This window comes from Crinia signifera, chromosome 7 (genome assembly GCF_055691185.1).
Source record: "Crinia signifera chromosome 7, ASM5569118v1, whole genome shotgun sequence".
Taxonomy (NCBI): Eukaryota; Metazoa; Chordata; class Amphibia; order Anura; family Myobatrachidae; genus Crinia; species Crinia signifera.
The window spans coordinates 154,591,907-154,619,198 of NC_139223.1; positions in this window are offsets into that span (position 1 = coordinate 154,591,907).

Here is a 27,292-nt window from a genome sequence, read left to right on the forward strand (position 1 = left end):
CCCATCTCATTGATTGTTTGCCTTAAGTTTAAGGTACTTAAGGCATACAATCAACGCGATGGACCCGATTTTTTAATCTCATGGATCTTATGCATCCATAAGAAGCATGAGATTCATGAGATCAAAAATCGTGAGCCCCCAATAACCATTGTTAACGCCACCAGCACTATCAATGCCAACCCGAAGCGTGGTGAGCGCAGCGAGCCCACGAGGGGCGGCGGTACGCGTCCTCCGACCTTGTCATACCCCCACTATCCACTTCGGCGTGGAGTTGATTTCCATATAGTGTGGCGATCGCAGCGAGCCACCTAGCCCGAAGCGTGGCGAGCGGACGCAGACTACTTTTCATGTATTCCGCGTCGCTCGCCACACTATATAAAATCAACTCCACGCCGACGTGGATAGTGGGGGTATGAAAAGGTCGGAGGACGCGTACCGCCGCCGCTCGCCACGCTTCGGGTTGGCGTCAATAGTGGGGTGGTGTTAACAATGGGGGGGAAATTTCACCCATGAGGGGGGTTAGCAATTGAAATTGGGGTTTTGGGGCCTTTTTACATTGATTCCAATCGCCGATCGCGTCGATTGCATCATCTCATGCATCTTATGCCGCACAAACACATAAGATGCATGAGATGCTTCCAATGTAAAAATCTCGTCAATCTCGTCGATCGCGTCGATTGCATCATCTCATGCATCTTATGCCGCACAAACACATAAGATGCTTGAGATGCTTGAGATATCAGCCCCACACATACAATCTAGATCGTGGGCGCCGTGTAGGAAAGCAGTACCATATATATATATATATATATATATATATAGAATATGGAAGAAATGGGCTATAACAGTTATTTCTTCCATATTCTACCCATAGTATTGGAAGGCATCGCAGCAAACACTATGAGTGGGATAGAGTGCCAGTCCGCTCCACGGTCTATATATATATATATATATATATATATATATATATATATATATATATATATATATATATACTGTATATATATCCCTGTAATTAGTGGCACTCGCAGGCGGCTGTATAAAAAATCAATGCTGGACTCTCGTCTTACTTCAGCAACGTTTCAATGCGTTTAATCATTGTCATCAGGCTTAACAAATATACAAAATACACATACCTTTATAGAACATCCCTCACCCGGTGAACAGCGGCATTTCCGGTCGCGGGACCACGCACCCGGCCGGGACGCAACTTGCTGACGTCATCCAGACTCCTGTTGTCAAGGAGATGGCGACGCAGCTGTCTAACGTGCAAACATACAGTGGATACGTAGGCTGGTACAAAAAATCAACAAGGATCTGCAAATAGAATAAACGATATCATCATCAAAATAGACAAAACTTACTGCATGACATTAGAGACAAGGATGCACATACAAGAATATGCTTAAAAACATCCCAGACCCAATTGGTCGTTCAGACCGTATGGAGATACTGTATTTAATCTCGCAATCCATTGACATTCTCTCTGTAACAATGCCCTACCCCGGTCTCCCCCTCTTTTGAACGGGGGAACATAATCTATCATGCGATAACGGAGTGAAGTGAGGCTGTGTTTGAGCTCCAAAAAATGCCTCGCAACAGGCTGATCACTAGCCCCCTCCTCTAATGCTATTTTAATGGATGATCTGTGCGCTGTCATACGTTCGCGAAACGTTCGTTCAGTCTTGCCAACGTATGACAGCCCACACGGGCACACAATTTGATACACAAGGAAACGCATTTTACATGTGAGATGATATCTGATTTCATAAAGTTTCCCTGTATGGGGATGAGGAAAATTTTTTCCTTTTAACAGAAAACCACATGTGGTGCAACCACAGCCGTAACATCCATTGGTTGCCTGCAAGAAGTGCCCTGATTTTTTACTGTACAGCTCTGACATGTCTGTTTTTACTAAGTAGTCCCGTAAATTTTTCCCTCTTTTGTAGCAGGGAAGTAGTCTCGTGGAGGCCAAACCTAATGCTACATCTGTAGAGACTAATGGCCAATGTTTTTTCACTATTCTATTAATCCTCTTGCTTTCTGGATTAAAGACTGTGGGCCATGGAAGTATAGGGACTTGTGATTGAGATTTCACTGTTTTAGCCAGGATAGTAGGTCTGTCTAATCTTAAGACTTTTGCTTTCGCCTCCTCTAATAAGGGCAGGGGATAACCTCTATCTAAAAATTTTTTTGACATGCCATCAATCTGTTTAATCGCAACATCCCTACTGCTGTTGATTCTGAATGTTCTTAAAAATTGTGAATAAGGTAGTCCACTCCTTAATGGAGCTGGGTGGAAACTACTGTACAGCAGCAGGTTATTGCGGTCAGTATCCTTGGTGAACAGTGTAGTATTTACCGCCTGATCCTCAAGGATAATTTTAACATCCAAAAAAGAAATTTCACTCCTGCTCATGGCAAAGGTAAATTTAATAGGGCAAGTGGTGGCATTATGTTTGGCAATCAACTGTTCGAAGACCTCTGCAGACCCCTTCCATAACAACAAAATGTCGTCAATGAATCTAGTGTAAAAAAAGATGTTCAATGCTACCTCTGGGTCATTAAAAAATACCATCTGCTCAATGCAAAACATATATACATTGGCGTACGATGGGGCCACTGGGGACCCCATCGCACAGCCACTCACTTGTAAAAAATACTCCTTGCCATGAGTGAAGTAATTCCTGTGTAACAACATGTTCAACAATTCCAAAAACAATGGTAACGCAGGACCTGTGTATAAAGCATTGTTAGTGAGAAATTCTTTAACAGCCTGTACACCTTCCCCATGCGGGATAGAGGTGTACAGGCTGCTGACGTCAATAGTTATCAACCACACGTTTTCTGGTAAAGGAGGCAATAATAATAACTTATTGAGTAAACTCGTAGTGTCCAACAAAAACCTCTCGTGAACTTGAACACATGGTTGGAGAAGAGAGTCCAAATAAGTTGATACCAACTGGAATAAAGAGCCCCTGGCGGCTATGATAGGACGCCCGGGCGGTTTTAATGGATCCTTGTGGATCTTAGGTATCAAGTATATCAGTGGAGTTTTGGGAAACTCTGGAATTAAAGCATCTCTTAATTTCTTCGAGATACAGTTTTCATTAGCTGCTGTATCCAGGCAGCGCTGTAGATCCTGTTTAAATAAAGTGGTCGGGTCACCTGTCAATTTGCGATACGTTTTCACATCACCCAATTGATTCATCATTTCAACAAGGTAATCCTTAACATTAAGGATCACTAGGGCACCCCCTTTGTCCGCTGACCTAAATATAAGGTCTTTGTTAGATTCCAAGCGGTGTAACGCTGTCCATTCCTCTTTTGTTAAATTACTCCTGTGGAGACCATCATGTGGAATTTTTGAGGGGACAGATTCTTCCTCTATTCGGCGTAGAAAAGTTTTGATAGATGCGTTAGAGGACGGGGGGTCAAATTTAGAAGCAGGTAACAGTTTTTTAACTTGTACAGGGATGTCATCTGTATTTATGTTCGTATTAACAGGGGGATTACGTTCAAAAAACTCTTTTAATCGCAGCTTACGCTGAAGATCATGAAGCTCAATCTGCCACTGTAGCGGTTCAAACCGATTTGTCGGCACAAAGGATAAACCTTTTGATAACACCTTGATCTCGCTAGGTGACAGAGAGTAATCAGAAAGGTTGTAAATTACGGTTTGCTTTTGGGAGGCCTCCCTCTTCTGGAGCCTCTTCCCCTGACCACCACGGCGGGCGCGGGATCGATGACGGGTCTGTACTTGGAGCGGGTAGTTGCTCCTAAAGGGCCCTTACCCTGGGTGCTGTTCATGTTACCTTCGTAATCGCTGTTGGTGGTAGATCCACCCTCATTAGAGGTTCCCTCGCCATAATTTGCATTCTGGCGGCGACCTCTCCGAAAGAATGGTTTCCTTGGATAACCAGAGTTTCGAGGGTCCTGTTTATTGTTAATCCACTGATATACAGCATGGTTGTCATAATCTGCTTCCACTTTTAAGAATTTTTCTTTTTTAAAACAGATTAAATCTCTCTTATAAATCTGAACTTGATTGTTCAGTTTAGCATACCAGTCCACTTCAGTGTCTGCCACCAATATGGGCTTATGGATGGTTTCAAATGTCTCTAATTTCGCTTTGATAATATCAAGTTCCTTATTTGATTGTTCAATGATCAATAAAATTAAGTCCAGCGAACATTTGTTAAGGATGGCGACCCAGCGCCGACAGAACGCTGGGTCATTCCGTCCAATCGTTGGACAGTTCTTTACCCGCAAGCCGCGAGGTATTTTTTTAGCACGATAATAGTCACTTAGTGACATACTGTGGCATTTAAAGTCGACCTGTCTCCGGTTTAAACGCCAAAGGTCTTTGTAGATGATATCCAATGGCTGTACTTGTTCCTGGTCACAAAGCTTATCCTTATCCAGGATAGCCTCTGCGTCAGACTCGGAGAAGGTTAACAATTCTCCCACAGGGTAGTCGAAATGGGATAGGTCGATACCTGCCACAGGGCCGGCTGCAGGGCCTGCCATTCCTCAAATGTAACCTGGACACAGACTGTGTTGACTTGTTTGTGACCAACACGCAGGAACCTCCACCATTAAAAACACACACTGAGGTGCAATCCTTCAGTGGGTAACCACACTTCACAGCGGTGACAGATGCCGATAAACATTCAATAATCCGGGTGCCTTGTACTGTCAACTCCACACAGCTTCAGGGGTTGACACATATATGTCCCAGTAGACCGGCACTCCCAGCAACAGAACTGCTTGCGCCCGGTGCTCACTTCCCGATAGTCACGGTAGCAATATCCCTGTAATTAGTGGCACTCGCAGGCGGCTGTATAAAAAATCAATGCTGGACTCTCGTCTTACTTCAGCAACGTTTCAATGCGTTTAATCATTGTCATCAGGCTTAACAAATATACAAAATACACATACCTTTATAGAACATCCCTCACCCGGTGAACAGCGGCATTTCCGGTCGCGGGACCACGCACCCGGCCGGGACGCAACTTGCTGACGTCATCCAGACTCCTGTTGTCAAGGAGATGGCGACGCAGCTGTCTAACGTGCAAACATACAGTGGATACGTAGGCTGGTACAAAAAATCAACAAGGATCTGCAAATAGAATAAACGATATCATCATCAAAATAGACAAAACTTACTGCATGACATTAGAGACAAGGATGCACATACAAGAATATGCTTAAAAACATCCCAGACCCAATTGGTCGTTCCTTGTGTATCAAATTGTGTGCCCGTGTGGGCTGTCATACGTTGGCAAGACTGAACGAACGTTTCGCGAACGTATGACAGCGCACAGATCATCCATTAAAATAGCATTAGAGGAGGGGGCTAGTGATCAGCCTGTTGCGAGGCATTTTTTGGAGCTCAAACACAGCCTCACTTCACTCCGTTATCGCATGATAGATTATGTTCCCCCGTTCAAAAGAGGGGGAGACCGGGGTAGGGCATTGTTACAGAGAGAATGTCAATGGATTGCGAGATTAAATACAGTATCTCCATACGGTCTGAACGACCAATTGGGTCTGGGATGTTTTTAAGCATATTCTTGTATGTGCATCCTTGTCTCTAATGTCATGCAGTAAGTTTTGTCTATTTTGATGATGATATCGTTTATTCTATTTGCAGATCCTTGTTGATTTTTTGTACCAGCCTACGTATCCACTGTATGTTTGCACGTTAGACAGCTGCGTCGCCATCTCCTTGACAACAGGAGTCTGGATGACGTCAGCAAGTTGCGTCCCGGCCGGGTGCGTGGTCCCGCGACCGGAAATGCCGCTGTTCACCGGGTGAGGGATGTTCTATAAAGGTATGTGTATTTTGTATATTTGTTAAGCCTGATGACAATGATTAAACGCATTGAAACGTTGCTGAAGTAAGACGAGAGTCCAGCATTGATTTTTTATACAGCCGCCTGCGAGTGCCACTAATTACAGGGATATTGCTACCGTGACTATCGGGAAGTGAGCACCGGGCGCAAGCAGTTCTGTTGCTGGGAGTGCCGGTCTACTGGGACATATATATATATATATACAGAGACGGGGGGTGCGGCACTCACGACTTATTCTTTATCAAAGAAGATGCAGGGAGCCAATGTAAACAACGTTTCAAATTTTATAATTTTTCGTCAGGTTTAAACCTGACGAAAAATTATAAAATTTGAAACGTTGTTTACATTGGCTCCCTGCATCTTCTTTGATAAAGAATAAGTCGTGAGTGCCGCACCCCCCCCCCGTCTCTGTATGATACTTTATTGTGGAGGCACCGACTGAAGTAAGCTATCTGTTATTTGGAGTGCCTGACCGTCCTACAAATCCTATATATATATATATATAGTCAAACAAAAACACGTCACTCCGGGTCTAGTGAAATAACACAAGGTTTACTGCGTACTGTAAACCTTGTGTTATTTCACTAGACCCGGAGTGACGTGTTTTTGTTTGACTGCATGTGTGGGTGATTCGTCACCTTCAGCGCGGGCACCCGGGCAAGCTACAGTGCTGTACCTGTCAGCGGGAGGAGTTGCCGGACATCATCCCTACATATATATATATATATATATATATATATATATATATACACACATATATATATATATATATATATATATATAAAAATATATAAAATATATATATATATATAAAACCATGTGCACTGCAGGGGGGCAGATGTAAAATGTGTGAATGAGATAATTAGATTTGGGTGAGTTATTTTGTTTCTGTGCAGGGAAAATACTGACTGCTTTATTTTTACACTGCAATATAGATCTCACTTTGAAGTAAATCCCCACCCAAATCGAACTCTCTCTGTACAAGTAACATCTACCCCACCTGCAGTGCACATGGTTTTGTCCATTTGAGAAGGAATTTGCCAGAAGGAGCAAACCAGAATAACCCCCTTAATCCTTTGCAATATACATTGCCCTGTCTGTCCCTGCTCATACTGAGCTTCTTTTTATGTCTTGTGTACATATTACTGTCTTATTGTGTTCTTTATGTACTTGCTCCTATTGAGCTTCTGTGTGTATATATACCTGTGTTTAAATGTGCTGGTGCTACTCCCCAGTCCAGTCCAGTAGTCCATTTGTCTGCCTGTAACCAGTTTTGCTTCGCATTCTGGTTCTGTCTGTCTGCTCACATTGTACTCAGGCACTACAGCAACTGCATCACTTACACCTTGGCCATTGCAGTTCACTGCCCAGTGCTTGGTATTTCCATCTCCAATGCTGTGGTGCTTGTGTATGCTATCTGCCGCAGTGGTCCCCTGCTAGTCGCACACAGTAGTGTGTTAAGTGTCTATTGTTTGTCCTATGTGTCTGGTCCTTCTTTTTGTGTCCCAGTCTGACACCAGTCTTGTATTTGCCTTGCCCAGCCTCCTGTAGCAGCCTTGTCCCTTTGTAAGACCTGGTGGCACCGGAGTGGGGATGGACCTAATTTGCCCTCACAAACATGGCTGTCATAGGTGGAGCCTTAACCTGCAGGATGCTTTAAGGACTGCTTTGCAAGGGCAACAGCACCACATATACCACCTTGTTGGCATCCCTAACATTTTATAGGCATCATAATATAGGTTTAGGGAACATAACAATGTCTAGATGCTAATACTGCCTGTATGCTAATAGTATATTACTCTGGAGATTTGTATGTCAATTCTATGTGTCATTTTTGTCCGATTTTCAAAGCAAATATTAGTAAATATGGGGTATATATATATATATATATATATATATATATATATATATATATATACTGTATATATACCTCATATTTACTAATATTTGCTTTGAAAATCGGACACAAATTACACATAGAATTGACATACAAATCTCCAGAATAATATATATATGTACTAGAGTTTTGCCCATACACGATTTTAAACCGGATTTAGTTTTAAATTCAATTTTGCATTTAGTATTTATCCAAATTGTAAAATTGATTGAAAATCAAATACAAATACACCAAATTAACCAAAAACTAACTTTAGAAAATATACCCCCTGACATGTTTTATCTGGCTCTAATATAATCAAACCTTTTCATCGCAATTTTTTTTTTAAACTTTAGAATTAGTTTGCAATTTCATGCATTCCGGGCAGGGCAATTAGATTGTAACTGCCACTGGCCAGATACTGATGCATTTAAATAACATATTGTACAACACGGCAGTTTGAAACTATACAATTGCAGCATTCTGTAATGATAACAAGTAATATATGTAGAACATCAGTATTCAACGTGATTTCCAAACCCAGCTACACTAGTTGGCAACAGTGAAATATATATGTGTGATAGTATTATTTGCAGTGATCCTTCATGTTGGGAAAAAGGAATAAATTAGGAGTTATTAATAATGACAGCTTACAAAAGCCTTGCTGAAACAGAATAAAATTGTTTTCATAACAACAAAAGTCACTGTGCCAAGGATTTTAATTACACAGGCCAAGCATTGAGCTTAATTCATATGTGGTTGGAGATCCAGTTATAGCGCTGTTTACCTCCGCGTTTTTTTGTACAACATTTTTCTATATTTTTTATCCCATTTTCTATGTTTATGTTCATTTGCGTGTGAATTAACACAGCATTATATTCTGAGTAAACGTATGGTTAAGCGTCATATTGTTGTTCCACCTTTTTATTAAACATGCCACCAGGTACCCTACCCCAATCATTTACCTATATGTCAGATCTTTTACACACTTTTAAAGAACCAACATGCATCCACCAGAAGGCAGAGCACTAACCTAACGCTATTTACTCCAAACGGACCTAGTCATGCGGATTTAGTGTAGCAGCTAGCCGACCATCCAAGTAGACTCAGTGCGCAATTGCACCTATACTACTCTTTTGTCACTTTGTACAGTATGTTAAACCATATCCCATCACATCTTCCCTTGCAGGCTCGCTTTGCCTGCCATGTTTTGGGAAACATTATTATTCTTAATTGTAGTCCATGTGAATAGTAAGTCAAGCAAGAGTTGGAAAAAGATGGAAAACCCCAAGAAACATGTGTGGACCGTGTGTGTGTGTGTGTGTGTGTGTGTGTTCACCATTGTCATGTTAATATTTTGACCATTTTTTACCTGTTGACCTGAAGCTCTTTCTACCTTTTACCTGTCCACCTTTTGACCCTGTTGACCTAATGCATATCACATGGTATTTTGAATGCAGGTTGTACCTCAACTGTGTATGCGGCACTGTGACTACCATCTATACCCTAACTTTGTAGACTGTGCAAAACATACTTATATCTAAATATTTTATAACCCTTAAATATAATAGCAACTGCTGAAATAATTGCACGCCAACACCAACTTGTAAAATGAATGACAATGCTTTACTTAAAAGATAGCTTGATTTCATGTATTTGCAAATGCAGGCTAACACAAGAAACGTTAAATTGATTGGCTAATACGTCAACATTAATTCTAAATCAAATCAAAATGGAAATCTAACAGCGACAGTAATCAGCCAGACACCTTATCCATATGTTACCCAACACCTCCAGTCCCTTCTTCATGTATTTGCCTCTTCTTCTTCAACTGCCTCGCCACTCTCTCTCTCTAACTGTTTGTTAATGGCATGGTGACTGTTGTGATTACACCATAAAAAAAAAAAAAATAAAGAAAAATTGTGAGGTGGTCCAAATTGAGTGAAAACGAGTGGAAATGAATGTAATAATACCGTAGGAACAAAAACAGTCCAAAATTCAGGGATTTTAGCTGTTTTAAAAAAACAAAGATCTTAAACCAAAAGCAACCAGGGCAGTTTTGGTAAAACCAAATACAAGGGCAGATGTATTAAGCCTGGAGAAGAGATAAACTGGAGATAAAGTGGAGACAAATTGAAAGGAGATAAAGCACCAGGAGTGAGTTGCAGTTGCTATGGCAATTCCATTCCCCCCCCCCCTCTGTGCCCCAATTTCTCCACTGACTTGTGGATTTTTGTACACAGTCCTATGTGGTTGAACATACAGCTGCACATATTCGTGGCTTATTACATTGAGCCCAATAATCATAGCAAAGAAATAAAATATTGTAATAGAACAATTTCTTACTAATGTGTCTGAGAATTAAGTAGAGTATTTGATTTCAAAGTGCTTAAAATATTTTATTCTTCAGTATACTGTATTAAATCCTGTTGATTGTCTACTTAGTCTGTGGAGGTTTTCATGATATGTACTTAATGGCATTAACAATTGGAAGGAAAAGCTTGTAATTGTACAGTAAAATTATTGTTTAATTCTCTATGGATTACAAAGAATTGGAGATAATGAATGCTTACACATGTTCTCTATGTATACTCTTTCCTACAACTACAACGTATCCAGGGACATTTAACTCATGCATCAGTTTCTGTTTTAACACAGATAATGTGCAAAAAATACACTCTGCTTTTGGTATTAAATGATTCACACATTTTGCCTTATTTTCTGTTATGTAATGTTTAATTGGAATAATAACAATGTAAGTCATTGATTTAAGACTTTATTTGCAACATGAAAACAAAGAAAAACACTAATGAAATACATGTGGATAACAAGTACTAGGTTCTATACAAGTGCGGGAAATATTAAAATAAGATTAATATTTTCAAATAGTTCATTTACACTTTGGAAATCTTCAGTGACATTAAAGTCCCAAATTATCTAGGTAAACAGATAAAAAAAAATTGGTGCCAGGTGCAAACACAGGCTGCATTATTCCTATGGCTGTCACCTTTCCGGGTAAACCCCATAGGTGGAGGAACTATCCAGTTCCCAGCTTGAATCGGCATTGTGCACACGGCATTAGTGGAAGCATCCAGGGGTGCGCTTAAGTTGGCCAGCTGTAGCTAGATAGGGAAGTGTATGGCAGAAGATAGAGTTAAAGGGCAGGCCCATCACTTGTTCTTGCACTGTGTTTATTATGGTGAATGTTGTTTTCTGTGCAGGGCAGAATTTGTTGTAGTACTGTTATTTTATGCCACACAAACACACATAGTCAGTTTGAGGGCTTTGTGATGCAGTTGAGTTAGTTGCGTTTAGTTAGTCCCATTCCCACTGGCCAACCGGGTTGCACACAGGATTTTTGACCCGGCTTGCAAGTGCTTTCAGATTACTCACCCAACCTGGCATAAAGCAGGGAGGTTGACATCATCAGGAGGCGGGGACGGGGCGGCACTGTGAGATGACTGAATCTCCCAGTGGCGCCTTTACAGTACAGAGAAAGAGACCTGGTTGTGTTGACCCAGATTACCCCTTCACACTGCCCCTGGACCTGCAAGCATCCCAGGTCCAATGCTGGTCAAGACCAGGGTTGAAATACCAGGACGCTGGACCAAGGACCATTTTTTAGGACCCTTTCACACTGATCAATTTACCGGGTTGTTGCAAGTTCATGTGCAATAACCTGGGAAATATTTGTCAGCGTGAAAAGGGTATAAGTAGCATTATTCACTGCATGGTGCTATTGTTGTTGTCTCCTTACCAGGGACCTGTAAGTGGGGAAGCGGAAGAAGTGCAAGATAAGTGCAGGTGGGTTTCATCTCTGTCTGTTGATCTTTTATGTGACTGTCTCTGACTATCTCCCTTTCTTCTAGAGCAGACCATAGACCTTGCACTCCAGAGCAAGGTTGAATTTTCCCCTAGGTGTGCAAGTGCTGATGATTGTTAATTTGGGCTCTGAGGCCAACAGTGTAGTGTATGACCTTCATGCAAGCCTGAAGTTATTTTTTGTAGGAACATCACTAGACAGAGGGCGCATTGATCTGCACTAAGGAAGTTGAGAGGGTGTGGCACCAGGTAAGTGGTCCAGATACACCTGTATGATAGCAGGCACCACACCACTGCACCAAGCTCCTCACAGTCACATTGTCTAATGTAGTGTTAATAGCAGAGTGGTACTGGGGCATAAAGAACCCAACAATGGACTGCAGTGCTAGGGGCCCATGCTCAGGGGTGTGGCATCATTAATGCAGTACAGAAAATACAACTATATATAGGATAGATATAGAGTGTCCACCACCTTTTACATAATTCAACCGTAGACCAATCAGGTTAAAAATTTATTAAAATTTATACATCAGACATAGGTTTCTTTAGTTCAGTTCTTCCAAGATGGAATGATACCCGACACGTTTCGTCATAAAGGACTTCATCAGGGGAAACCATTTCTAAAATATTGAATACAGGTTTTAAGGCTGAACTTTAAATGGTATATCCGCTTAATGATGATCTTAGTGCATATAAAAAAACATTTTTTTTTCCAGTAGGAAAAAGGAAGTTCTAATAGAGCACAGGAAAAATTGAATTTTCCAACAGATAATGGGCAATCACCTGGACGAGTTGTCTTTGTCATATGCCTCCCTAGTCTGAATGCAGCTGCATATATATATATATATATATATATACACTGTGTGAACAGAGAAGGATAGGGTTAGGCTGCGGGAAGGAAGGGCTAGGGATGGCTGCTGGAAGGGAGGGTTAGTATTTGGGAGGAGAAGGTAAGGATTAGGCTGCAGGAAGGGATGGCTAGGCTACGAGAGTGGAGGGTCAGGGTTAGGCTATTTTTACCTACATGCTTATTGTCTAGGGATAAATGTGTGTTGCCAGGGGTTTCTTGCTCATTGCCAGAGGTTTCTTGACAGTTGCTAACAGTTTCTTACTCCTTGCCGGGGGAAACATTCTTACTGCGAAGGATTTAGTGCTCACAGTGTATCCTTTTTTGGGAAGCGCTATATGTGCTGTGCCCCTCCGACAGATGCTAAAGGTCCATTAGGACATGGCCTTTATTGTTTATATGTTATTAATTTGCTGCTGTACTATTGATATGATATGCTATGCTATTACTGGATTAATATCACTTTAATTAAAATCAATTGAAAAACTTTAGTAGAGTGTCAACAGTGTTTTTTTTTTTTTAAATGATCATACTGCCATTTCTGTATTACATTACAGCTGTTTCATGCTACCAGCAATGCTATGGAAGCAAATTAGAGAATCAACTTTAACATCACAATGATAAATGCAATTAAATTGAGATTTTCTTGAATCCCTGCAAATAATTCTATTTGTAATGTATTTGAAATCTCCATGGTATACGTGTCAGCCACCTACCTCATATGAAAGAGAACACCAGATTGATTAACTCTGGATTTAAAAGAAATGTTCTTATCATCAATATTGGATTGTACTAGAGATGTAAGAACTTTTTATCAGCTCTTTCTGGGAAAAAAAAAAGTTTTTTCATCAAAATGAAATGAGTTGCATTCTGCAGAGGTTTTATCTATCATTAAGTAGGATCACGTGACCATCCCAGCTAAATAGTAGAGCATTTCTGCATTCAACAATGGGGGATATTTGTTAAAATTGCATTGACCCTAGCAGCTAATCAATGGTAACGGTCATTTGTCTTGTGCCTTTTAGAAAATGAAAACAAATTTCTTCTGACGACACCACCATCTTTCTTTGCACCAATTTTCATAAATCTTTACGTGTCTTTGCTTTCTAACTAGCGTGAGAAAGTTACTGTGGAATTATTTTTATCGCATTTCATTTGTTACTATCTTTTGAATGATTACAGAATTCAGTAAAACAGAAGAAGCAACAATCTATTTTCGAGAAACTAAGCAAGCTTCAGCAGGGATTTCTATATTTTGAAATAGTAGAAATTAAATCGTGGCATTTTTTTTTTTTTACAAGAATGACCTACTCCGTGGAATTACTACAGCAAACTAATCCTTTAGGGGAGATGGCTCTATCAATCTTTAGATTTTTCTAATGTGGAAGCAACTCAATTGCATCTCAGAAATCAGGGAGGTAATTACTCATGCAGACAGCACAAAATGGAAGAAAAAAAATGCAAGTTCTGCTGAGTATTCCTTTTAGTACCAGCGGTAGAACAAGCAAAACAGCCCTGTAATCAGTCAAATTCCTCTACTAATTTTTCAGGTGTTGAAGGCTATGGAGGGAATACATGCCGTGAAAGTTAACCGACCAAAGTGTTTTTAATACAGGACTTTCCAAGTGAGCTTGGCATTCTTGTAAGCAAGCATCCCATTTTCTGTTGTCAGGCTTAAAATGCATACTGTATTGAATGTATAGAATAGATAGTATAATCTCCTTCTATCAATATAAATAATTGTGTTCTATTTTCGGACAATGGACCTGATTCATGTTTGTATGACAAATAAAAAAAAATAAAGTAACTGGGTAAAAACCATATTGTGGGGCAGATTTATTAAGCTTGGAGAAGAGATAAACTGGAGATAAAGCGGAGAAAAGGTAAAAGGAGATAAAGCACAGCCAATCAGCTGTGTTTGAAAAAGACAGTTGAGAGTTGATTGGCTGGTGCTTTATCTCCTTTTACCTTTTCTCCGCTTTATCTCCAGTTTATCTCTTCTCCAAGCTTAATAAATCTGCCCCTGTGTTACATGTAGAGAGAGATTTAGAGTTGGGAGTTCTAGTTCAGATGGATGTTGCTATGAAAAACCAATAAGATACTAATATCTTCTAGTAGGTGCTAAATAAATGAGAGGTAGATTCTCATAGCAACATCCCTTGTGAAATACAACTCCCATCTTAGTAAATATCCCCCGAAGTGACTTGTTTCTTTTGCTTACTTTACAAATTTTAACTTTTATATATTTAGGGAGACACTGGGGCCTATAGGGTTTTACATGTCTACATGGCATTAGCCCCACTTCCTCCACTTTTCAGAGTTGGACATTTTTTAGCTCCAGGCCCATTAGGCCTTTCATCTGGCCCTGGGACCAGAAAGTGGGTGAGTGGGTGAAATTGAAGCAATTTCCATGTTCAGCCAGTTCAAACTGACAAGGCCCAGCAGGAATAGTTAACTCACTTGGTAAGATGTCAGAACTTGTATTAACTGTATTGTTTATTGGGCACTAGACCTGTGGCATTAGGTGGGCATTATGTTCCAGTCTGTCCCCTTGTTATTTAGGTTCTAGGTCCATAGGTACATTGTGGGCACTAATTCTTGATATGTCCTCTATAATTAGGATTAAACTGTGTTTGCAGCAGGCCATTATAATTAATCAATTTAAAAGGTAGACTCTTATTTATAGGTTTCCCTTGTGAGATCCTTTCGGTGTATCAAGTTCTAGACCTATTGATAGGAGATGGCCCCCTGAGTAGAAGGCTTGTAGTGTTCATTATTGCAAGCCTGGTTTGTCTGATTTACATGGGTGTTAAGAGAAACTAGCAAATTCATCCAAAGGAATGTTGGTTTGTCAGGCTAACACAATTGACAGTTTTTACTATCATCCCTGTAATAATGAGCAATTGGATCCTATGGCATATGTGGACAAGCGTAATGAAATAGTGATGTTCGGTGAAGATGTCCTACAGTGGGCAATACAGTGGGCAGTGCTGTACAGCAAGAAAGAGCGCTGGATAAATAAATTCACGGGTGGCCGCCCACTCATTTGAATTGGTGTTTTGAAATCCCCTGCCCACCCGCCACTAGCAGAACTCCCATTCAAATCAATGGGTACCTACTGATTGGCTGAGAGATCAGCGGCAGTCCATTCATTTGAACATTCAGCTTCCCCAGCAGCTCACCTGACAGCACTTTTTACATGCAATAAATCACATGCAATTTATCGCATGTTAAAAATGGCGCATCAAGCGCCAAATCATATGTCAGCCCTTCCAGGGAGCTGCCGGGGAAGTTGAAGATAAATCAGGTCCGACTTGTCTTTAAGACAAATCAGACAAGTGTATGGTGGCCCTAAAAGTTCAACATGTACTGCTGATTTTCTGACTGTATAATGTAATATAACAAATCTTCACTATCTGATTCTTCTTAGTTTTATGTTAAAAATAGAAATAATCTAAAAATAGTTTTTTCTTAATAGTTTCTTTTTAGATTCCAAATCACATTTTATATGTGTATTTGTCATACATGTTATTAATTGATCCTTTTATGTGTGCATTTTGGAAATGGTAGAGTCATTAATTATTTTATGAACTATTACAACTGACTATCTAAACATTTCCTAGATTAATCATTTTCATTAAAGTTTTCTTTAAAGTTTAGCCATTAATATTGACAAAACACAGTTGTGAAAACCATAGTATTGCTTAGGACATATTTAATTGGATACAGTAGGAACGCTGTCATCACAAGAAGCATCTCTGGCATTTTATAAACTCATCTCTTTCTATATATATTTTCCATAATTGTAAAAAAAAAAAAAAAATCCTTTGCCCAATCTAAATCACACAAAATCAAATAATTATTATCCAGACCAATTATTTACAAAGAACAAATCAGTAAATATGTAATTAGATATATCATTATTAACATTTTTTATAATATAATACATTTAGCATTATACTGTTTACAAGGTCCCTTAAAATAACACAATTGCCCAGTTGGAATTTTGCAGTGATCTATTTAGAGCAACCATTATAAATAACTAACCAGAGGAGAACAAAAAAATACTGTAGATTCAGAAAGTAAGTCACAACAGCAATATTCAACAGCACTTGTAATTACTACTATAAATTTTGTAGCATGTGGACAAGTCAATGATTTTAACAATAACTATATTTAATTAATCCTTTAAATGCCAACGTTGCTGTGAGAGGTGCAAAATATCCACTACAAATGCCTCTGTCACTCACAGCAATATTGGGGGCAATATTTATCTAAACTTCAATTAATTGACTTCAGATCATTTGCCTTCAATAACTAAAGGGATTAATATTTCGGCCATGACATTTTTAGAGGCTATTTTGCACATCTCTCACAGCAATTTTGGCACTCAAAGAATAATTATCTGTTTAAATAATGAGCTCTGATAACTACTTATAATTAGCTAGTTTTTTTAATGAATCAATCTGGTTTTGTGTCAAGATCCCAGCAGTCCAGATCGCAACAATCAGAAGACCATCATTGGGATTTAGACATACAGAATCCCAATAGGTCTCACTGATGAGTACTGGGTTTGGGGTTAGGATTGGGCACTAGAAGGAGAGTTAAGGTTAGGCTGTGTGCGTGGTGGAGGTTAGTGTTAGGCTATAGAGGGGAGAAATGGCTGTGAGAGGTGAGTTAGGTTTTGAGATGGGTGGGTTAGAGTTCAATATTTACCAGGATCCATCAGGATTCTGTCTACTTTTAGGCTTTTGATTTTAAGGATTCCAACAGCTGGGATTTTGTACTCAACACATCAATTCACCCATCCAGGTCAATAGATGTGTTTTACTTTATTTTTATTTTTTAATACCTGGGTATATCAGAAGCTCCTATTACTTCTGAAGAAGTGGGAAAAGTACTCAAATCTCTGCCCGTAGGTAAGGCCGCTGGCCTAGATGGCCTGCCTGGAGAAGTATATCAAAAGTATGATAAAGTCCTGGTCCCCCGGATGGTTGCACTCTGCCAGGGGATGGTGTCAGAGGACGACTTGCCCTCTTCCATGGTCGAATCATCTATAGTGTTTATACCTAAGAAAGGTAAGGACCCCTCCAGCGTTGATTCATACAGACCAATTTTGTTAATGCCCACCGATGCGAAGATAATCGCAAATGTCCTGGCTAACAGGCTAAGCACAGTAATCCAGGGTATAATACATCCTGATCAATCAGGGTTCATGCGTGGGAAATCCACCATGATCAATGTAAGAAGGGTCTTTTCCTACATACAATATATGAATGCAAAGGGGTTGAGTGCCGCAGTAGCCTCATTCGACGCGAACAAAGCGTTCGATTCCGTCGAGTGGGGCTAACTATGGTGCACTCTTAAAGCTTTTGGTTTTGGACCAGGCTTTATCAAATGGCTTCAGCTGCTCTACAAGAATCCCCGGGCAAGAGTTTCTATCAACTGGTATATATCAAAACCATTCTCCCTATTTAGAGGCACCCGGCAGGGTTGCCCTCTTTCCCCGCTGATATTCGCGGTCGCGATCGAACCCCTGGCCTGTCTCCTGAGATCGAAACTACAGCACTACAATGCAGGCAGAGATATGAGATATAATCTGATATCCCTTTACGCTGACGACCTGTTGGTCGGTTTGGCGGACCCAAATGGCGACCTCCCCATAGTTACTGATATAATGAGCCAGTTCGGCGTTAAGTCGGGGCTCACAGTAAATTGGAGTAAGTCACACTTATTAGTACTAGGGGAGGACTGTGGGGTCGTTAGCAAGCCTGATGTACCCTTGTTAAAGGTTTCAGGCTTTAAGTATTGGGGTCCGAGTTTCAGGGACAACAGAAGACTTTTTGACGGAGAATATTACAATAGCGATTCAGGAAGTAAGAACAAAGTTCAGGTGCTGGGCCAAACTCCCCCTTTCAGTACAGGGCCGGGTGAACCTTATTAAAATGGTAATTTTACCTAAATTATTGTATTTACTTCAACATTCTCCAATATATATCAAGGACGAATATTTCAGAAACCTAAATGGTAATATGTCATCGTTTATTTGGGGTAATAAACGCCCTAGAGTTAAAATAGCGACCCTCTGGGGAAATCGAGAGAATGGTGGTCTGGCCCTTCCAAATTTTAAGGGGTACTATCTCGTGGCCCAATTACTACATCTAAGGGCCTGGGTCAAGCCGCAAGAGCAGTCTTTCGAACTATCTAGGCTGAGTAGGTGTATAGACTCTTGTATTACGCCCCTTCAAATTCTTTTGTCTAGCTCAAGTTACAGGAACTATCCCCCGATCGTAGCACAAGCAGTAAGAGTCTGGAGAGTGGTCTGTAGCCAGGAGAATTTCCAGGGGGTGGATCCTGATTCATCGTTTCTCTTGTTCCCGATAGCTGGGGAAATTACTAGACAACAGGGGGGGAGATTATGGCTCCAATATGGTGTAAGATCATTGGGCCAATTATTTCAGGATAAGATCTTTAAACTATTCGCTCAACTGCAGGATGAATTCTTATTGCCCCGATCTATGTTTCATAGATACCTACAGCTTAGGAGTGCGATAAACAGCTTCAGTAGCGGAAGAGAAGTGTGGTTAAGAGAGACTCCTATTAAGCTACAGTTAAGTAAAATTACGACACAGAAAGGGGTTTCGAAACTATATAAGTATCTGTCGGTTAATGCTCCCGATGAAGGGCTTAGTCAACTTATGCAGAAATGGGCCATTGATATTCCGGATATTAAAGAGAGCAATTGGCAGCTGGCTCTGGCTTCCCCAAAAAAAGCAACAAACTCCATACGAGTCCAACAGGTCCAGTGCAACATCCTCCATAGGACTTATATGACTCCGGTTAAGCTTAAGAGGATAAGAGGCTCTGATACAGATGAATGCCCAAAGTGTGGAGAGAAGGGGGCCAACTTCTGGCACCTCATAAGGTCCTGTAAGAATGTTGATAGCTATTGGGACAGAGTAGGCCAGGCAATTATTGACATGGGGGGGACAGGTTGCCCTCACAGATATTAATCCGATCATGGGGATTTGGCAAGCATAAAAGATGCCCAGAGAGAGGCGTCTCTTATTAACTCACCTAGTAGCATTGGCCAAGGTGGTCATTGCGCGACACTGGATGGCGCAAAACGGTCCGCTTTTTAGCGAATGGGTAACCTTAGTGAATAGCACTTACGAGCACGAGAAATTTTTCCACACTTCGAATGGGAGTAGCAATACATTTTATTTAATATGGAATTTGTGGCACAGATCCTCACTATATCAGTTTACAGGGTAGCCATGTAGCATGCTCTGTGTTGTTGTGCGCATTTGTTTTTATTTTTTTTCTTCGACATGCGTTGTAAGGACGCCACTATGGGAATTCTCACACCGGTGAGCCCCACATGCACTTATACTGCACGTATTTAGTAGGCTCGGCCCTTAGAAGGCCTGGTCAAGGTCGAGCAAAGGCTCGATTAATAAGAGGCAATATTTTAGAGTATCGATCATGGTAAATCACTAAAGGAGAGGGGGGTATGAGTTCCCAGTGCTGGACAATGGGATGTTATAGGCTTTCCCTCTCCGAATTAAGGTAGCCACTCAAGACACCCAGCACGACTTCCCCCTTCTTTTTTTTTTCTATTTATCCTATACATATACATATATATATTTTTTTATTTTATGTTATTAAGTCTCCAAGCCACATTACTGTTATATATTATATAGAATAAAGCCCAAGTATAAATCGGACCGCTGAGCAGACAGGGTATGGTTAACTTAAATATTCCATGTAATGCGCATTGGTTACTAAGGTCATGGTTCCGTCCTAGGCTAAACAGCAAATCTTCCCACGCTTCCTCACGAGGTCACCAGTGATTCCCTATCCCCTTAAGCCCCAGTAGAGCAGCCCCAGCACAAGTACGATCGCCTTTACTAGTACGGCTTTGGGAAATTAGCAATAAGTATAACCTTCTCCAAAGAGATAACGATGAGGAAAAAGATGCACTTTACTCTTAAATATGCTTGTGTATTGTCTTTGGTTTGTGTTGTTAAATGTTAAATAACGGTGTCAATTTGTATCGCAACATTTTGCTCGTGTAGTGTGATTTTAAATGTTTCAAAAACTATTAATAAAGACTCAATTTAAAAAATAAATACCTTGGTATATCATTCAAAATAATTTGGTTGTATCTAACTTTGCTTCTATGATTCCATAATGGAACACTATTAAAATATAAATCATGTGACATCATTGACTGCTCTGAATTGTTGATGCAAGCAGTGAAAAAAGATAAGGACCAGTGGAGAAGTCACCATAGTAGCCAAACAGCTCCTAACCTATAATTTTGTAATTTGTACTTAATAAAGTATCTCAATGCTGATTGGTTGCTATGGGCATGTCTCCACTGGCCCACTTCCCTTTTTTCGCTGCAGATACTTGAACCCCTAAATAACAGTTATATGTTACAGGAATGACATCACCAGTCTTAGCATACATGATATATTTTACTGGGAGTCACGTTGTTCTCAAAATATAAGCATTGATATTGTTAGTCAGTAAACATTTTGCAGGATATTGTACTTACATTTATTCCCCTAACTCACAAATCTTCATAAGCAGAGTGAAGTGCTGCAAATCATTAAGCTGTTTGGGAAATATATCCAAAGAAGGCAGAGGAGCAGTTCACCGGTATTTCGTGTGGATGAGTGCCAGGTCGTTCCTCTCTCTCTCTCTCTCTCTCTCTCTCTCTCTCTCTCTTTCTCTAAAATAACCCTGAAGTGTTGACTTAAAGACCCTGTGTATGGTCATTATTTGATCATGGGAGAGTGCCAGAGCTTGTGAAATTCTCATATGGCACTTTTATGTGGGCTGTTTGCGGCACCCAAGAGTTGTCTAATTAGCTGGAGTACCGGATCCTAAAGGACTCTCTCTCTATTTCTAGTTCCACCCCTGCATGCACTTTAGATACTTTTGCACACATTGCTTTTTCAAGAATATTTGGCTAATACCTAATGACATGGAAATCAGCATGGCTGCTGCAGTACCTCTGCATACACCACTTTTACACAAATCAGTTTGAGTCGATCCTGGCAGCAGAACACAAGTCTTAAAAGCACAGCATGTGTGGGGAAAGGACAATGAAAAATAAAGGCTTCAAAAGATATTTTCTAGCCTAAATTGAAAATGAAGAATAGAACAGAATTGTCTACAACGAAAGCCTTACAGTTAATAATTTAAAGTAGGAACAATTTTAAAATAATTTTAAAGCTTCTCTTTCTGATATCTCAAATAATTACATAGACACATATGTGCTTAGTTGTTTTATCACTCTCAACTTAGATTGTTGTCAAGGAAACACGTGAATAAAAGTAACATGAATAATATATCTTGAGCACAAATTAAGTCTTGGTCTTGGAAAAAGTCTAATTGAAATTTCAACTTGATAAATATCAAATGCGGACAAATACAGCGATGGTGTACAATTTTTTTTCCTTAAAGGAAATGTAGAAAAAAAATACTGAAATACAACTACTGTATTAAAAAAGTATTTTAATATTTATTATAGTTCTTTTTAGAATTTTTTCCTTACAGCACAAACTCTTATAGTCCGAAAAAAGCAGTATATATCAAAAAATATATATACATAAAAATGTAAAATATTTTAAAGACAAGAAAAAAAATCCCAGTTTAATATTTTATAAAGGAATCTACAGAAATGTCTTTTTTATTCACGCCGAGGGAATGTCAATTCCTAAGTTTATTACAGTATTAACATTTACAGTTAAGCAGTCCAGTTGGCTTTTGGTGACTCTTCAGTTAGGAACAGGTGAAGCATAGTAAATTGCCTAAGAAACAGCTTAAAAGATGATTCCAAAATCTTAATATCCAACCCTATGAATTGATTGTTGTACGATGATTCAGCATTCTGGGAGACTGGGAAAGTTTCTAAATGTAGTCATTTCTCATTTTTGAGGAAAGAATTGTACCCTTGGTATATGCACACAATGATTAAAAACACACATTTTCTAATCTAAATAGTATATAACTGCAAAAATTGAATAAATCTTTCCATGCTTTCAAAATAATAGGACAGTATAAGAGTGGAACAAAGAGTAGTCCTAGCATTTCCTCTTAAAACATTAATTTATTAAAAGAGCGGTAAGAAAAATCCTTCTGGTTTCTCTTCTGCAATAATTTATGGAAAACCGGGGGAAGCTTATTTTTTTATGCAATCTTTTAGATGTTGCTATAAATTTTAAGTAGTGACAGTTTAAAATATACTTTTAAAGTAAGCATAGAAAAAGTTTGTAATATGTTTTATTGACTAATTCAGCAGATTCATTTTAGAAGCTTTATAATTAGTACCAAAATGTGTCTCAATAAATTCTGAAACTGAACTTTTATTTATGTTATTTTTATTCTAAAAAGTTATAATTATTTATTTATTTATGTTCTAATCTCACACTTTTACCACCAGACCAAAAAGGAGGGAAGACCCCATTTTGGTGGTCCTCACTTTTCTGGGATAACCTGATTTGGGCTGGGTGCCATTGGGCTGTGTTTGTGCCTGCTAATTTTGTGTTGTGGATTCATCTGCTAAAGCCTTAGCTGATTTAGATGTTTTAGCCTACTGCTGGTAATTAGAAAGTAGTGAGGGTAGACCATCCCATTTCCCCCTGTTTTTAAATACCAGCCTAGACTCAGTGGCTGGGGGGTGGGGTGGGGGGGTGTGTTCAATATTTTTGCAAAGTGGCAGGTTGGTTGGTTAATTTACAGAGTGTATCCACACATTTTTTGTCAAAATATAGGGAGCTATATGAAAGAGGAATATGAATTCACGCAATATTACCATCTTCATATCTGCAAAACAGCCTAACCAGAAGATCTTTTGGTTCATCCCTGCATGGGTAAATCAGTTTTTTGGTGGTCAATAGGACTACAGTGACATCAAAGATGCCACCAACAGAGGAAGACTTCCGAATCCCAAAATAGTCCAGGGATGACAAAAATAAGACTGGTAGAGTTACATTTTTAGAAGAATACCTAACAGTAAGAATAAATGATCTGATGCAGGACAACAACACAGTCTCCAAGTCAGTCACAAACGCGAACAACATTGTCTTCAAATAAACAAATAAATAGATCTGGTCATTGCTTCAAATAAGGAGCACTACATATAATGGGCCTCATAATACAGATAGCAAGGGAGAGAGGGTGCAGCCCTACCTCACATTGTACAAAAGGAAATAAGCAGTGTGCCAAAGAAAGACATTGATGGACATCTAAACAGCACCTTAATGTACAGCTAATAGGCTTTTTTTGGAGAAGAGAGAAAGAAGGGAAAATACCTATCCAGAATCTGACACTGCTAAATACCCTGAATTCCTAGAAACCCCTACAGAATCAGAGACTTGGCAGCCTAAAACAATCCGTATCTTGTCAGAACCAGCTGGGGAATCCCATATGGGAGGCAAACAATTAAGTAAAAAATGGCTGGGCAGCAGTGCAGTTGGGAGGGTGGTAATGAGGCATTGAAGAGAAGGAGATGCGACTCAAAATACGACAGTATCTGCCTTCACAGGTAGGCTGCGCCAGGGCCTTTGGCTGGCATGTTTTTTTTTCATTATATATATTTTTTTTTCTTTAGCTAAAGGTTTTGTGCATGGGAGTGGGGTAGTGCTGCAGCTTCACCTATCTGCTGATGTGACAATAATCAATGGTGCTGAGCATTGGGAGCTGAGGCACACTGAGTGCACAAGTGTGCAGCGCATTACTGGGAGTTGACTAAGTCCCATGAGACTTTGCACAAGAGGTCAAAGGCTGAGAGGCTTGTGCTGAGCTCTTTTCTCATTATGGGAGGGTTTTTAATCAGAGGCAGCACTGAGCCTGTGAGGACAAAAGAGGGACAAAAAAAGGCTTTCCACGTGGTGTATATATATAAAAATATATCACCCCCTGCAGTTACCCATTGACTATTGATCCTTTAACCTGAGCCCCTTATGGGCACTTCCCCGTTAGAGCTTTCAGATTATCAGCCATTGTAGATCCCACAAGACATCTAATACCAACATACACTCTCACATAATTTTCCCCTATTTTTTCTGATCATCTCCAGTCGAACTGACTAGCATGCTTACCCATGGGGTTTACATGTACTCTCCCAACAACTTTGGCGATTACATGTACTCTCATCACAATGTTCCTACTTTTGCTTTATAACATGACCTTACATTTGAATTTGCCTCCTAGTTTATTTTAACCAGTCAGTGACATTATACATATGTCTGGTCTACATGCAAGGCTTTGCTGCTAACATTGCCACTTGCTTCTATCTGCTATACTAGCGACTCTATGGTCTATAAGTTTATACTGCCTTTTCTCTGTGTTCTGACAGTGTAATATTCTCCCGTGCAGTCTGCGGCCAGTATTGACAAGAGGGAGACGGCCCCCCTGTCTAAAGTGGCCCGGTGAATTTTCACAAAACTGCATCTCATAATAAATTAGGCCCATAGATATTAAATAGATAGATAATTAGTTATAAAGATGTCAAAAAGAAAGAAAAAGAAAGAAGGAAGGAGTAAAGAAAGAGGAGAAAGAGAAATAATGATATATATATATATATATATATATATTTATTAACAGTTTCTTATATAGCGCACACATATTCCGCAGCACTTTACAGAGTATAGTTGAACATTCACATCAGTCCCTTCCCCAGTGGAGCTTACAATCTATATTCCCTACCACGCTATGTACATGCACACACAGACATTCTATGGTTAATTTGTTGGGAGCCAATTAGCCTATCAGTATATATTTGGACTGTGGGAGGAAACCAGAGTACCCGGAGGAAACCCACGCAATCAAATCATGACCTCAGTGCTGTGAGGCAGTAGTGCTAACCATTACATCATCCGTACTGCCCATACATACACATACTTTACCAAGTCGCAAGGCAGAGCCGGCCTTAGGCATAGACAAACTAGGCAATTGCCTAGGGCATTTGGAATGCATAGGGGCATCAGCAGCTTCTGCTGGTTAAAATGATATGCAGCATGCCTATATTCTGTGTGTGAGTGAGGCTGTATCTGTATATGAAATAGTGTATTCATGGTAATCACTGTAACATAGCAATCTGTATGCAGGTACAGTCACAGTCGCACACAGAATATATTCATGCCACATATCATTTCAATCATCAGAAGCTCCTTGTGTGTCCTGGTCACATAACAATGCAAATAACACGAATTTTCAGCAAAAAATGCACCCAATGTTAGCAGAACTGGCCAGGAGCTGCATGGCCTATTGAGGCAAGATGTATGAGGAAACATCTGTATCCAAGCAGAGGCAGAGGTCACAGTGTTAGTGGCTGTGCGAGTGCTGTCTGTGGGTGGGTTGGTTGTGCAATAGTGTTCAGCATATGTGTAAGGGGCATTATGTGTGTCATGTATAAATGCATTGATAATGTGCGACATATTGTTGCACGCAGAGGACGTGCACAGCAAGGTCCGGGGCTGCAGCAGCTCCCGGCCGTGCACTCCTCCTTCTCCGGCGTCGCTAAGGCTGGTTGCTTAGCAACCAAGGACGCCGGGGGAGGTAGCGGTCGGGCACGGCATCAGCGTGCGGCTCCCGTAGTTGCCGGGCAGCGAGGACGCAGGAGAATGTCGCTCAGCGTCACTTCCTCTGCCCGGTGGTTGCCACGGCAACCTGACAACGGAGCAGCACGCCGTCCACACTGGGGGGAGACAGAATAGGAGGCTGGGCAGGCATCCCTCCTCCTGATTGGACAGGACTACCCTTTTAAGGGAGGCCGTCCTTCATGTCCACGCCGGTGATAACTTCTTGCTAGCCTTCACCTGCCCCTCTTGCTTGCGTGCTGGTTTGGTCGGTTCCCAGCCTGTTCCTGGCCTGTTCCCTGCCTGTTCCTGGGGTCGGTCCTGGAGGATCTGTGGCTGTCCTCCCTGGTGCCGTAAGTTCCCCTTTGGGGAGTCTGTTTATTACTTATTTTCTGGTTGCTCTCCTGAGCAAGATCTCTTTGCATTTCTTTACCTCTGGAGGGGTCAGAGGTTATTTCTGTGTTCCGCCGTGTCTTATGGGGGTTCTGTTCCCATCAAGACGGTCTCAGGCTTTCCGTGTTGTTTGTTCAGTGTGTAGTGTGCTTTTGGTGTGGTGTAATTTATCCTTGTGTATGCGACGCTGTCGCTGGTGTTTGGCGACTAGGTCGCTGGCGCATTAGCTGCGTTAGCCAGTTTTTGGCAAGTTGCCTTTTCTTAATTTTCAGTTAGGTCTCTTAGTTAGTTCTCCTTTTGGCTGTACCCTTAGGAGGTCCCCGGTTTTCTGTCACCTCATAACACCTGGCTGCACCGGAGCTTGGGCGGGCTTAACTCGCCCTTTCAAACGTGGCGGCTACAGGCGAAGCCTAGTATCTGCGGAAACCGGTCACCTCTCTTTGGGGGTCAACAGAGGCAGAATAGGGTTCCGCTGTGGCTGTTCTAAACAGCAGTCCCGGCTGTGGGTTTACACCCGAAAAAAAAAATAATATCACAGGATTTAGGAGTAGGGGATTATTTTTTCTTTTCCTGGGTACCTGTGATTGCTTTCAGTTTGCTGGATTTTGGGTGTACTTCTGCAGTTGAATATGAACCCGTCTTCTACCAGTCCCGCTCAGGCATTCGCCAACCAGCTCCAGAATCTTACTCAAATGGTTCAAGATTTATCTTTGCGGGTCAAGTCACAGGAGGATGTTGCTCGGGGAGCGGTTGCGATGCTTCCTGAACCTAAGATGAATCTCCCAGACAGGTTTTCCGGAAGACGCAAAGATTTCTTTAATTTTAGGGAGAGTTGTAAATTATACTTTCAGCTTAAACCCAGATCATCAGGGACTGAGGCCCAGCAAGTGGGGTGGATCAT